At 40.4% G+C, this 14409-nt stretch overlaps 1 pseudogene; it reads right to left on the bottom strand.

Annotated features, from left to right (window-relative positions):
• Positions 1 to 9075: 9075 nt before the first annotated feature.
• Positions 9076 to 11702, bottom strand: LOC131787674 (uncharacterized; annotated as a pseudogene).
• Between the last annotated feature and the right edge of the window lie 2707 nt (positions 11703 to 14409).

Raw genomic sequence — 14409 nt, 5'->3', positions numbered from 1 at the left:
GGCATTGAAAGCTGGTGTGAAAGGTTTGTATAATCTTGGTCAACTTGTTGCTTCAAACGCTATCAAATCTAATTTTGCCCAAAAGAAGACAAGTGGAATGATTGATAAATATATTGGTCAAGCCGTTAATTGATAGTATCACTTCCGATGTATCAAACAAATTAGATCCTTCTCATCATGGTGGCCAAATTGGTTTTTACAATGGTATCCAATAAGCATGTATTCATCTCAAGGTGTCTATGATCCAACAAATCCATCATATGAAGGTCTTGACATCCACAAAGTAATTGGTAAATTATCAATACCAAAATCAGGTTCACACTTTTTGGATATAAGTACACAGGACCATACAACTCACTTGACAAACAATTGAACCGTGACAAATACTTGAGATTTTTGACAAACTAACTAGAAACAGATGTCATTGCGATGCAGGATGATGTGGACTATTCTGTATGCAAAGATGACAAAAAGTGCAAAAATTAAGCAGATCGAAAAATGGTCAAAGCTAAACAGAAACTTGGTCTTGGTGTTTCAAAAAACAGAAAAGGCCCTCGTCTAAAGAAATAAGTTGGCAACAAAAATTAGAGGAATTACTCAAACCTTCAAAGAGGGATTTTACTCTACTGGGTGTTATTGTGAATCACATTGATGAAATATGGAGTACAGGCCATGTTGATATGCAAAATCTCAATAAATGGAATAAGGAAACAAATCTAACCATTCTTTATCTAACCATTTGAAGCATTTTCATAAAAAACCAAAAGAAGAATGAAGATATTTAAACATGAAGCACGATATAGGAATGTAGTTGATGAAATTAAAAAAGATTGCATAATCATATAAACAACTGGTAAAGAGCGGAAAGACGCTAACCCAAATTTCAAAACAAAGTATACGCTAAATAGTGGTATTGTGATGTTTACAACAATAACCATAATTATACCGTTTGTGAAAAGTGGACTCATCAAAAGCAAAAAGTGTCAACGTAATATGCATAATTAAATCCATTTTTTCAAACTGTTGAAATAATCATAATCTGAAAGTTTCAATATACTTAAACACACCTTCAAGAATGCTCAAAAATTATCTTTGTGTAGTATTACATATGAAAATTATCAAATCAAATAATATGTTGAATAAGTCTAATCTTAAAAGCTTGGCAAATCGAAACTGATAAAACTATTGTTTTGAAATGAAAGGACTGAAATTTGTTGAGGCTTTGAGTATCACATTTGAAAAGATGTCACTAGATGGTGCAATCAGTGAGACAGCTTACTTTTAACAGCTCACAGTAGTAGTATCCACTCACTCAGGGCTGATTTTTTCGAATTCTCCCAACTTAACCTATGACGTAAATGATGACGTCATCTATTCTAGCTAGGAGAATTGATTTTTTGACCCTATGACGTCACTACTATCACCTTTACAACCTGACCTATGAGGTAAATGATGACGTCATCAATTGTAGTTAGGAGAATCTGTCACGCTTCGATCTTTCCAATCCATGTGGTAACCTAAAAAAAATGCGCATGTGTAGTTCTTAAAAATGACTTCCCAGTCCCCCTCTCGTGTGAGAGCATTAAAACCATATCTTCCGTGGTAATGGGGCATGTCTTGAGGGGTTGGTTACCTTCGACTTGTGTCATGATTCCCTGATTGCTATGAAAGATGCGGGTGGGTATCATCAAGTAGTCATCTCGACTCATTGTTGCTGGGACTATTTACACTATTTACATTTTTTTTGTGTTTTTTTTGTCTTGACTTGAAAGGGGAGTGGTAACTAGTTTCGGGGGTTGTGGTATGTATGACACATGTAATTCTTTATGCATGCATGCAAGATCAAATAATATTTATTAAAATATTAATTACAATGTTTATGGTAAGAAAAGAACGCTGCGTGGATAACATGAACGCCAATAACATGGATGTGTCAAAATCAGTAATAGCTCCTTATGATGAGAATCTTTTTCTAGGTAATGACGAGGAAAACCCTAATTAAAAACTTAATGCCTAGCAAAGTAAAAAGAGACCACTGATATAATTTGTAGTATGGCTTGCAATAACTCTTCTTGGGTAATCTCTCCACAAATGCAACTGGTTATTAAAAACACAATTTTCGAAAGAGAGTAAAAAATTCATTTTAAAACGATGTATGTGACACGATAAGGATCATGGTTCTTCTAAACTCACCCTCAGTAAATCTCTACGAACCACGAGGGAGGTAAAAACTTTCCTTCTAGTCTACGAGTGTTACATGTTTGACAGGGACATCTATTAATTCCTAACTGGGGAAAAAAAACCAAACACTCACCCTAAGGTGTCCAATGTATTAAGTGGGCTCTAGAGACACAGCACGACATGCATTCACAGAAGAACCATGATCCTGATACATATTTCTAAAAAAAATGTTTAAAAACTACCTGTTGGTTTTGATTGGGTTTTAAGAGATAACAGTGGATTGGCCTACACCCGTGAATTTCAACATACTTGCACAAGAAACAAGTACAATGGGGATAAATGCCGTAATCTGCATTTCTTGTATGCTGCAGGAAGAGAAAAAATGATACCTTATGGAATGTTCCTGTGAAAATAAAAAATCACCAATTCGTGAGGAAAAGCCACCAAGGAGGTACCATATCATAGTCCCGATAATGTTTACAACCTCTACATATACAATGGTTTCTGTGAAGAGAGGCGCACCCATAGAGATCACGGAAGTGAACAACCCAATTGAACTATAGATTTAAAAAACTGACCTGAATACCCAATGAGGAATGTGGCAAGGATAATATTCTATGGGATAACAATATCTCCATAGCCCGTGAACAAGATTCAATCTTGCACACGTTACGGACTTAAAAAACAAAAAAGAAAAAAAAACCTACCTTAGGTAAGAAAGAAACAAGATCCGGCTAGGAAATTATCAATCATTTTATGCCATGTATGCGCTTCGCAGGAACACGTCTTAGGGGATGCAAAAAAAAAGCCAAGTCTTAGAAGGTACTATTTAATGTTAAATGAAAAACAACAAAACAAAAAACTTACCAAATGCCTGTGTACTTTTTCGCACTGCTTGGATTTTTTGTCAATCATGTGATTGGTCCACTTGTGGATTAGGAAGTTTCGTTCTTTGGATGGTAACGCATCAGTGAAATAGGTCAACTGAAAAAAACAAACCAATGATTTACTTGGGAAAAAATACCTTTAGATAAAAAAGCACTCACGTTGTCCCATGTTTGAAACATATTAATCTTGTCTTGTATGACTTGGAGCAAGATGATCAATTTTATTTCCAATGGACATCTTTCAAGGTTCATCCGTAGCCGGATCTCCACTTTGGAAAGGACTGGAAACGGTAAGCTGACAACCATCCTTACGCGAAGAAGGGAAAGACTCAAATGAGATCCAATGGACGTGCAATAGTCCTTTTTTATAGTAGTGACATGAGGAGACCTGGTACTGGTAGGAGGGGAGGGGGAGGGAGGGTGGGACATCATGTACACTTCGACGCATGACCAAATATGGTCATGGGAAGAGCACATATGACGGACTAGCCTACCATATACGGGATAGAACAACGCATCGACCTACCATATATGGGAAATGACCTTTGATATGACGCCATCTAAAAATAGGAAGGGTATTGTTCTCTGTGCATCCTACCATATATGGCAAACGACCTTTGATATGAAGCCATATAAAAATAGGAACGGTATTGTTCTCTCCACATCTTACCATATATGGGAAACTACCTTTGATACGACGCCATGTAAAAATAGGAAGGGTATTGTTCTCTCTGGTGACGTGGGTACCCCCTAAGAGAATGATGTGTCATAGATTATAAAAAAATACATGGCGTGCACCCCTTGCCAAAATTTGTTTACACTGATCATGGAGAACGAGAACACGTACTATCTTTTGGGTTACGATCAGGACATGGTAGAAGAAACCCTTACATTATTGGCAGAAGGCGAAAAGCACCTGGAACGTCCCATTACCACGAACGTCATGGAACCGGTACACCGCTTGCAGGAAAAGAAGAAAGGAGCGAGACAGGCGACACTCTTGAACGAAGAACGGAAACGTGAAAAGGTCTGTGAAAACAAGAGATGTAGTCGCGAGACAAAGAGACACTTGAAAAAACTATTGAAAATGAAAGAGGTATGTTTTTTATCTTTACAGATGGTTACACTTTATGTGTTATTTGTGGACTCCCTGAACAATCATTTCTGTGTGGTACTTCATTCCATTGTGAAAACGACCATGGAAGTCATGGAAACGAGATTGCAAGATTTGATGCAACGGTGATTATCATTTATTTAATTTTACACAAAAATCATAACGCCATTTTTAATGTCAAATTTTTTATTCCTAAAAACCAGGTTATTGAACAATATCGATGAGAAGGGGGAGTACATTATCGAGATACAATTAGAAGAATGGACGTGTAAAATCAGTGTAATAAAAGTTACATGATGCAACACGGGTCTGGTCTTACTGTTGCGTGCGTAGTGTGTGCCCAATCGTTTCTATTCATCTTACCCCATCTCTCACGATAGGCTTGATATTTCTTTTTGTATTTGTCTTGTATGCACTTGAATCGGTCCCAGGTGGGTCCTTGGGATGCATTCAAATCTTCCATCTATCATGTTTGCTCTTGGCATTGAAATACTCTAAATCATGTATTCTTGCTACAGGATCCAAACATTCCCATTCCATCATGGCTCTAAGAATCTCGAACATCGCGTTTTATGCGTCTGTTTTTATCTACTAGACTGTACCACGTGGGAGAATATTTCCCATGCGTCCAAGCCTCCATGTCACCAACTAATAACGGGACAGTTTTTTGGTATTGTTCTCTCCACTTCGTGTAAGTATCCATGACGTCCATTACAGTGTGTGCCTTGGCTTGTAATTACTTTCCCAAATCCATGTACTCGAACCAATGAGTGAAAAGATGAAGTTGTTTGTGGGCTCCCTTTGGGGAGGCATAGTGTTTTAGTTGCTCCGATATGGGGTCTTGGATTTCCTCATCGCAAACCATCAGGTAGTTGCTAGTGCTTTGAGGATCCCCATAATAATGCGGGGGAATATCTTTTTTTCTTTTGTACACCTGCTGTAATACGTTTAGAAATAACCAGATGTCCTTGTATTCTCTGACCTTGGAAACGACCCTGTGCCTTAGTTCTTCGCAGAATCCACATCCAGATTCGAAACCCAAGATGTGAAAGAAGAGAATGGATGGTCAAAGGGTCTTTTCACGCTCGTCTACGTAGAACTTGTAGTTCGGATGAGAACATAGTTAAGTTCAGCGGGACCCCTTTCCTCTCTATTGCACATGACGTTCAGCCTTTCTGAAGTGAACTGTGAGTATCGTTGCACCTTGTGAGAACTGAACCAATTGAATCGTATCCGTCTCACTTATCTCCGTTTCTATCTCCTCGATATGTGGATTACGTAATTTTACGTATTGAATGATGGGAGCGTCGTACGAATACATTCCTGTCAAGAGCAGTTGATACGGGACTCCTTTTTTACCGTCAAAGGTGTTTCGGTGATTTGGGGGACAATGGATTGTGTGTTGGCATTTATGGATTTTACCAATTCTTTCAACAGTCTTTCTTGTAACCCATCCATCTTGTTGTCGTTGATGGGGGGGTTGAGGGACTCCAGGGGCAGTCATGGCTACCGATGGTCCTTGTCGTAGTTTATCATTTAACTTATTTTTTTCCTTCAACATCTCTTTCAACACAAGTTCTTTCAAGGCAGCAGGGGTATTAGGATCATCTATCAAAATCTGAGCTTTGGCTGCCACTCGCTCTGCCTTGTCCAGTAAGGTACTTTCTAAAATCTTTCCTTTGTAATAGTCTATCAAGGTACGAAATTCATCGGGTTTTATCATCATGTACGTTTCCTTAAGCGTTGAAGAGGAACGGCGATATGTTTCTTCCACAGACGACAAAAACCACTGTTTGAAATGTGGGTTACATGTCACCCCATTTGTCTATATCGCAGTTCCCTCCTCAAAAATGGAATGAACCTCTACCTCTTTTCATTTTATGCAACAACAAAGCGCTTCATTCAGACCACTCCAAAGGCTACCACCCTTTTGATTCATGAGCACTTGATGACGTATCTTTAAGGAATTCTTGTGTTTTGATACTTCCCTGAGATTATGTTTGTGCTTTCGTACTTTGCCACGACGTGTGGTGGTAAGGGGAAGTTATTCTTCAACATGTTAATGGTGAATTCACTCATGGCATTGATCTGATCTTTATTGGCATGCAAGAGTTTTTCCAAATTGGACAAATTTGCATTGGATGTTCAAATGGGACTGGAATCCATTTATCTCTATCTGTAACAACAGATACAACCTTCGTGTTTCAATAAGTGACTCAGTAATCTTCTATTGTCTGGAGTGGCAGGATGTACATCTAATAATAAATAACTCAAGTCATGGGATGCATTTGAGGTAAGAGCATGCACAAGGCCACCTGGTCCCTAGGATTTTTGAATGCCATTATGTATTGAGCATTCCTAGAGATGGTCTTGGCGTATTTTCCGTGAGGGAACATGTCTTGACATAGGTAAAACATGGTGACGTTCATGTGATGCGAATACTGAGTGGAGAGATTTAGGATATCTTTGTCGTCTCCTACTTTGGCAATGAGATCGTCCAAGATCAAGAGACCCCCTTTTTTGTCCCCAAACCATTCTTTCAATTGTTCATGGGTGGGTACTTCCTTCGTGGAACGTCACACCTTTCCTTTTTAGGATGTCAAAGGTCGGTTGCCAAGACCCGTAACAGTAGATGATCCTTCTGGGGGGCGTCACAAGAAGGTCCTCATTTTCCAAAAAGAGACGTTTTAGGAAGGTGGTCTTTCCACAGTTGGAGGGTCCCACGACCAAAATGCTCAAAGGAGATTTAAACGTAAAACCTTGCTCTACACAACTCATGATTCAAATGAAACACATGTGTTTTATTCAAAAGCTTTTATTTCGTTCTCTACAATATCTTCCAAGATGTCCCCTACTTTGTCATCGTTACTTGCAAGATCATGCTTAGAAAATAACTTGAGAAAATCTTCCGTACTTTTACCTCTCGCTTTATACATCAAATACACAAATGGGCGTGTCCTGTGAGGTGTGGATGCTCTCGCCGAGGAATCGGCCAGAAGGTATGACATGAGCGTTTGCATCATCATTCTGCCCACTCACTCCTGCACCGTTTGTATCACGCCTTTGACGGAAAGCATGTTGCACGAGGGTTTGCAGCACGTGTTACGCGCCAACAAGACGTTGCAATGCCCTCTACCCAACAATGTGTTAAAGACGGGACTGTTACAGAGAAACACAACCAAACCCCACACGTTACTGGGAGGAACCTGTTGGAGCGTGCAAATGGCATTGGAGCAACAGAAACCCGGGTGCGTCTACACAGACCAGTGGTACCAATTTGACTACCCTCAACAGAGATTTGTCCCATGTCACCCACCCTACCTACACCCCCAAAACACTACCATCGTGGGAAGCAGACGCATCATTCTTCAAATGACACAAGAATTACACAATTTATTTCAGAGAACCATTCAGTTGGAAACTAGACCGTTGCTGAATTTTTGGTTTCATTAACATTGTGAAAAACGGAAGAATAAAAAAAGAGTGGTGTAACAAAAGTCTCACTCTTTTCCTTCTCTCTTCTCTTCATCCTTATTCAAAACGCTACATTTTTCTTCTTCCTTTTCGACCCTACACTCTTCACAATTGCACCCTACATCGAAACAAAATTTGACAAAGTTCATAAAGGTGCGCATGACTGGATTCCTCAGGATTAGAAACTACTTCTTGTCAGTTTGTTATCATCTTCTTCTTCCGTCATGTCCCGGATGTAAGCTTTGGCATAGCATACCACCGTTAAGACCAGAGCAGGAGAATGTCAGAATGGAAGCAATATTTGAAAAAGCCATTCTAAAAATTGTATCATTTTCGTTTAAAATGATAGCAATAACAATGTGTTCGTTAATCCATTGAGCGCAAAACTGAAATAACGAAATTGTTAGACTCGTGGTACATCCTAAAGATGCATGAGCTACTACGCTTGCTGCACATAATGTGATGACATGTATTGATGGTTTGTGCTCAAATTCTATCTTATATACAGGCTTCGACCAATATATCTTGGTAAGTTTCTTGATTACACTCTCACCTTCTGAGAAGTGCTCGGTATCTGTAGAGATGGCATTTTCCTTCAGAGGAAAAAATCTTAGTCTCTTGAGCAGAAAATGCGAAGTTGACTGTGTGGCCTATGGGGCGAGGGAGGTGGTTACTCCCTGATATAGGCTAAGTAAGTATCAAAATTGTTCTTCAGGAGTTTTGTTTTTCGGCAGATAGATAGTTTATGTAGATAGATATATAGTTTATTATCAAATAAAATACATTGCAGCCATAGGCTGAATTGTGTGCTTTTCATAATCATTGATTATATAAGGCTATATAAGACTACCTATTACAAAAATGCTGAGACCTAAATAAAATTACTAATATAACTAATATATCTTGTAAAATTTAAAAAACGATCTCTGGCTAAAACTTTTAAAATACGAGCTTTCGGCTGTTTGCGCTACAGCCTTCAACGGGTAAAATGATAAAAAGGTAAGAAATACTAGGTGTGAAGTACAAAGTAAAAAATTAAAAATGCTGATAACTAAGAATGTTTGTTAAAAAGAATGTTGTATTGTCCGGGCAAAGGACAGGAATTGTTGTCCGCATTGGGAAGTTAACTCCCAATGCGGACAACAATTCCTGTCCTTTGCCCGGACAATACAACATTCTTTTTAACAAACATTCTTAGTTATCAGCATTTTTAATTTTTTACTTTGTACTTCACACCTAGTATTTCTTACCTTTTTATCATTTTACCCGTTGAAGGCTGTAGCGCAAACAGCCGAAAGCTCGTATTTTAAAAGTTTTAGCCAGAGATCGTTTTTTAAATTTTACAAGATGTTTTATCCTGGCTGCGGCCCCTCTATCTTTTCACATAACTAATATAGCTAATATACAGCAGTGGAATAGCTAAGAATCTAGGTTAGCACACGCGCACATAGCCGGGATAAATGAAAATTTAAAACGGTCAGTGCGAAAGCGCGGCATGTTAAAAACGCACCGGTGTCTAGTATTGTAAGCTGAAAAATGCCTATCTGGCAGCAAATTATATAATTTGTGAGATGGATTTGAGACAGACAAAAACAGATCCGTACATAATTTCATGCGTCTGTCATAGAGCGAAGCTAAACCGTGCCTGTCTAAGGAGTCATGGTATGACAGTTCTGGTGAAATGATGGATAATGCGCGTCTTTGGACCCTTTCAATGTCATCACTAAGATACGCAGGTAACGTATGATGAAATATTTGTGCGCAGTATTCCAGAACAGGACGAATAGTTGTACAATAAAAATTAATTATGTCATCCGCTGGAACGCGGTCTCTCTTTAGGAGGACTAAAAAGTATAATAGTTTGTTTGCTCTTTTTATAACATCATTGACGTGGTTATTCCACTTAAGGTTACACGAAATAGTCACGCCTAGGATCCTAGCCGACTCTACCGTCTCTAATACTTTGCCATCGACCAAGAGGGGAGTGAAATGGTGTTTCTGCCTTTTGTAGTCGATGACCATAACTTTGCATTTGTCAGCGTTAAGCTGCATCTTCTGTGCTTTGGACCAATCCTCCACCACTTTGACAGCGGTTTGGGCGTCACCTAATGCGTTACGCGGGACGATCTCTGCCAACGTCGTATCATCAACGTACTTCCAAGTTTGAACCTGGGAAATTCTTAGATCGTTTATCATTAGCAAGAAGAGCCATGGCCCCAATTTTGTCCCCTGAGGTACACCAGCTGGTACGGGGCCCCACTCAGAGAAACAATCAGCAGATAATTTTACGCGTTGGTAGCGATTCACTAAGAAGTCGACTACCCAACGTGCTACTCCCCGAGGGATATCAAGACTGTAAATTTTGTGTGTGAGCAGTTGATGGTCAATGTAGTCAAAAGCTTTGCGGTAGTCAAACAGGACCACCCTGACTGCAGATCCCGTGCCATCAGTTGCGCGTCCATGCTCCAGTGATGGAGCATGGACGTCAGAGCTAGGGCCGTGGAGGATTTCGGTAAGGCTCCAAACTAGTCGGGATCGATAATTTTCAACACAGCGGGACCGATGAACGCAGATACCACGAAGTCTTCGGCTAATTTGGAAATTATTGGTGTGAGGGAAATGGGTCGTAAGTGCTTGTTGATGTCTTCGACAGGTTTCTGTTTGGGAATGGGTACCACATCCGCCAGCTTCCAAGATGGCGGAAGTTGTTTCTCAGCAAAGCTACAATTAAGGATGGAAGTCACTGACTTAGCTATAAAGTCAGCATATTCCCTAAACACCCAACTAGGTATCCCATCGGGACCTGCAGCCTTGCGGGGGTTCAACTTTCTGATTGCGGTCAAAACATCGACCTCAGAAATGGTTACCACCGCTGAGTTCGCTTCGAAGGGTGGAGTAGCATCGAGTGACGAGAAAGACTTCATTTGGTCCAGAAAGGCAGAATTGATGGCATTTGCAACATCACGGTCTGGAAGTTGGTGATCCAGTCCCTCAACGTGGAGTAGCGAACGCAGATTGTCAGAACCTGATGCAGGAGACATCCCAGCGATACGCTTGACCTCCCCCCACCATTGGGAGGGCTTGGTGTTCTTTAGATGTTTAACTTTAGAGGCAAAAAACCTCTCACGAAGAGCTTTCCGCTCCAGGTTAACAGTATTTCGAAGCTGACGGAAGCTGGCTAAATCCCCTGACATAAAAGCTTGCTGACGCTTGGCGATTAGAGTCTTAAATTCAGGTGTAATCCACGAAGGGTCATTAAGATGAACCTTAGATTTCACTGCGGGCATGATAGCGTCCAGACCTGCGGTGATGATGTCACACAGTTGTCTAGAGCGATCATCAATATTAGGGGCAGAATCCAAAATGGACCAATCAACGGCTGAAAAGAACCGTCCTAGTTCGGCTTTCCTACTGGCACGTGTGTCACGCCTCGAAATTAACTTTCTGCTAGGCCTAGCGCGGGATGGCCTCTTTTTAGTGCGGACGATGACCACGTTATGATCTGAAAGACCAAACGGTGGCAGGATGTAAACAGCGTTCTCGTCATACGTATGTGACAAGTTGGTCAAAACGAGGTCCAGTATCTTATCGCCTCTCGTTGGCTTATCAATACTTTGCTTCAACTTGAACTGCGACGTGAGGCGGCTAAGGCTCAACCGATTAAAATCGCCGCACACGAATATACCACAACCGGGATACTGGCCCACAATGTCAGTCAGTGTAGTAGTAAGGTGGTTAAGCATACCACTATTGTTAACGCCTAACTGTGGGTGGTAGACGGTACCAGCAACCAGGCAGGGAAATCCTCTAGGCAGCCTCCTTGGCCTAAGCCACACCCAAAATGACTCAAAATCAGGGTCCGAAAATTCATCGAGTGGTTTAAATTTGATGGAATCATGGATGTAAAGTCCTACACCACCATGGATATCCACACAACGATTTCTTGCGATAAACGAGTAACCAGGAATATTAACTTGGCTGTCACTGATGGTTTCACGTAACCAAGTTTCTGTAAAGAAACCTAAATCAGGCTTTACGTTCAACATCATAGATCGCACTTCGTCGATTTAAGGCGCTAACGACTATGTGTTTGCTAGTAAGATGTTCATGCCAAACTCGTGTTCCTCTCGTCGCGCTCGACAGTTTATCACGGAGATTTTGGACGAATTACGGCCTCGGGGTGCCGTACTTGAGGTGCGATGGCGATTTTGCGATCCGATTGCCGTGACAGGTTGATTGTTTATCGAACCGATGGGAAAGGTATCAAGTTGAATATTTAATTGAGACGGAGGAGGAATATGCAAAACACGTCTTTCCGGTAAATTTCCAACCGTTGGTGAACAAAATGTTGATTCCAGAGAAGGAGTGGCGCAGAAATTATTAGTACGATGCAGAAAAGTGGTAGAGGAAGGAGGAGTGCATGATCTCCTTCGACCACCACGAGTTCCGTGCCGAGTAAGTTTCACCCTCGAGATGCCAAAATGAATTAATCGCCGCCATACACCGGGGTTCAGTCTTAAGAGAGCGGTAGGCAACGAAATAGACTGTAAAGTTTGTCTAGAATAGCAAAAAGCCATAGCAGGACGTAAATAGGGCTGTGGCTTGAAGATGGAGGAGAGTCCGATCGAGAATTAATGAGAAATCGGCAAAAACATGCGGAGCTCCCAATATCGTGTGCTGCTCGTAAGCAGTAATATAAGTAGTAATTAATTTCATTCAAAGGGATTAATATGCCCTCGACCACCTTGGTGTGCGTGACAGAGACAGTGACGGAGCAGGGAGAGTGACAGTGACAAAGACAGAAAGAGTGGCTATGACAGCGAGGGTGACACTGATGGTGTCACTTAAGCGAGAGTAAAAGTGAGAGACACGGAGAAGTGACTGATAGTGACATGGACAATCATCGAGACAGACAGTGGCAGTGATAGAAACATTGAATGCCAGTGCGCTAGAGAAAGTGGCAGAGACGGTGACGGTGAGTATGACTCAATGATTTGAAAAAAATCGAAAATTAATGTTAAAAACTGACGTTAAACCTCTTTTTTTTCAGAATTGCATCACTTAAACAAAGATAGGAAAGCGCATGAAACGTTACAAACAATCCTTCCAGCAACTGTAAATGAAGGGGAAAATATCAGCATTGCTGTAGACTTGGGTCAACTTGTCGATCACCAGGGATTGAGGTTAAAGGTCGCTTTAGACATCTACACCTATGTGTACCCATGCATACCCATGAGAATCACTGTTCACTGTCCCATGTTTCTCTTTTTATAGTTTGAATTTTAACTAGTTTGGAGGAGATTAATTGCAAAGGAAATGAAATGACTTGTATGAAGAATTCGGTGTTTTTGTATTCGATCGAAACGTTAGATCGCACAGGTGTCCAATAGGTTAGGTCTAGATACAACAATCGGGATTTTTTTTTTTTTTTTTTACATTTTCAGACCTTCGAAAATGTCGACAAGAAATGACAATTTCTATGATTCAAGTTCTTTATTTAAATCTAAAGAAAAAATGAGGTTACGTTATTTTTCAATCTTTTGTCAAAGTTTATTACACTATGTGTAAGGGAGAGATTTAAGAGTGTCATGGGTGCCATCAGACTATTTGCCGCGGCTGTTTTGCGTTATCCCCTTGCTGTAAGAAACATGATGAAATATGATCTTAATTACCCGTGTACCTAAGAGTAGAGAGACTGTTGGGGCTATTATTTGAATACCCTTTGTTTTTTATCCTCAAATATAACAAGCGGCTAAGTAGCAAGGGGAAATTTCTGCCTTGCCGCTTTACCATCCCCCCTCCCCCCTCCCCCCTCCCCGTTTACCTCGCATGGGGTGATAAATGGCCAGGGGGGCTATAGAAACCATTGGACTTATACGAGGGAGGCCCTCTTTAATAAGAGAAAAGAGAAAAAACATGAATATGTAAGCGATACGCGTTCATCGGGAATAATTTTTAACTTGCAGAAACATTTTTTTTTTTGCGTGCATCTTTGTATAGGTAATCACATGATTTCGAGTGAAATTTGGAATAAATAAGCACGAGTAAATTTTTTCAAAGACTAACAAAATTGCACGAGCCCGTAGGGCGAGTGCAATTTGTGGTCTTTGAAAAAATTAACAAGTGCTGGTTTATTCCAAATTGCAAGAGAAAAATCATGTGATTACCTGTTAATAATATACATGGAAAAATACGAGATGGTCTATCATTTAAACATAAGCAAAGCGCGCGCATCAAGTGCAAAAAATAATTTATTCAAACCGTGCGTTCCGCCAAAACAACTGCGTACGATCAAAACAATACTATGCAATGATATCTTCGCATCTTTAAGGTGCAAAAAAGTTCAAAGTCCGGCTAAACAGTTCAAGGAATTGTTCAGTCTGTGAAATGGAATCGTCGTTTCCGAGGTTTAACCATGTTTGTTTTTAATTTCGGCGTTGGATCGCTCGAGCAAAGTGTTAAGCCGGGTCGGCTCGTAATTTTCGATTTCTTCGGCAATTCCCTCCTCTAAACATCACTTTTTCCAAACCGACAACCAAAATGCAGCGCCTTTTACAGTGTTTTCATTGTTTAAGCTGTTTTTCAGCTGCGGTGGCGAAAGAAAACCTACTTAAAACGCCGGCCATTGTTTCGCTCGAAAATTTTCAAATTTTCAAATTTTGTTGCGACATCCAAGGCTCGCTTTTGATTGGCTATCTATGAGTTTCTTTGATTATTGACCAATCAGAATGTCTGATTTGTTTCTTTCTTTGC

Source organism: Pocillopora verrucosa, chromosome 14, assembly GCF_036669915.1.
Source record: "Pocillopora verrucosa isolate sample1 chromosome 14, ASM3666991v2, whole genome shotgun sequence".
NCBI lineage: Eukaryota > Metazoa > Cnidaria > Anthozoa > Scleractinia > Pocilloporidae > Pocillopora > Pocillopora verrucosa.
The sequence above is the reverse complement of the archived record's forward strand: the minus strand, read 5'-3'. Positions and strand labels throughout refer to the sequence as shown.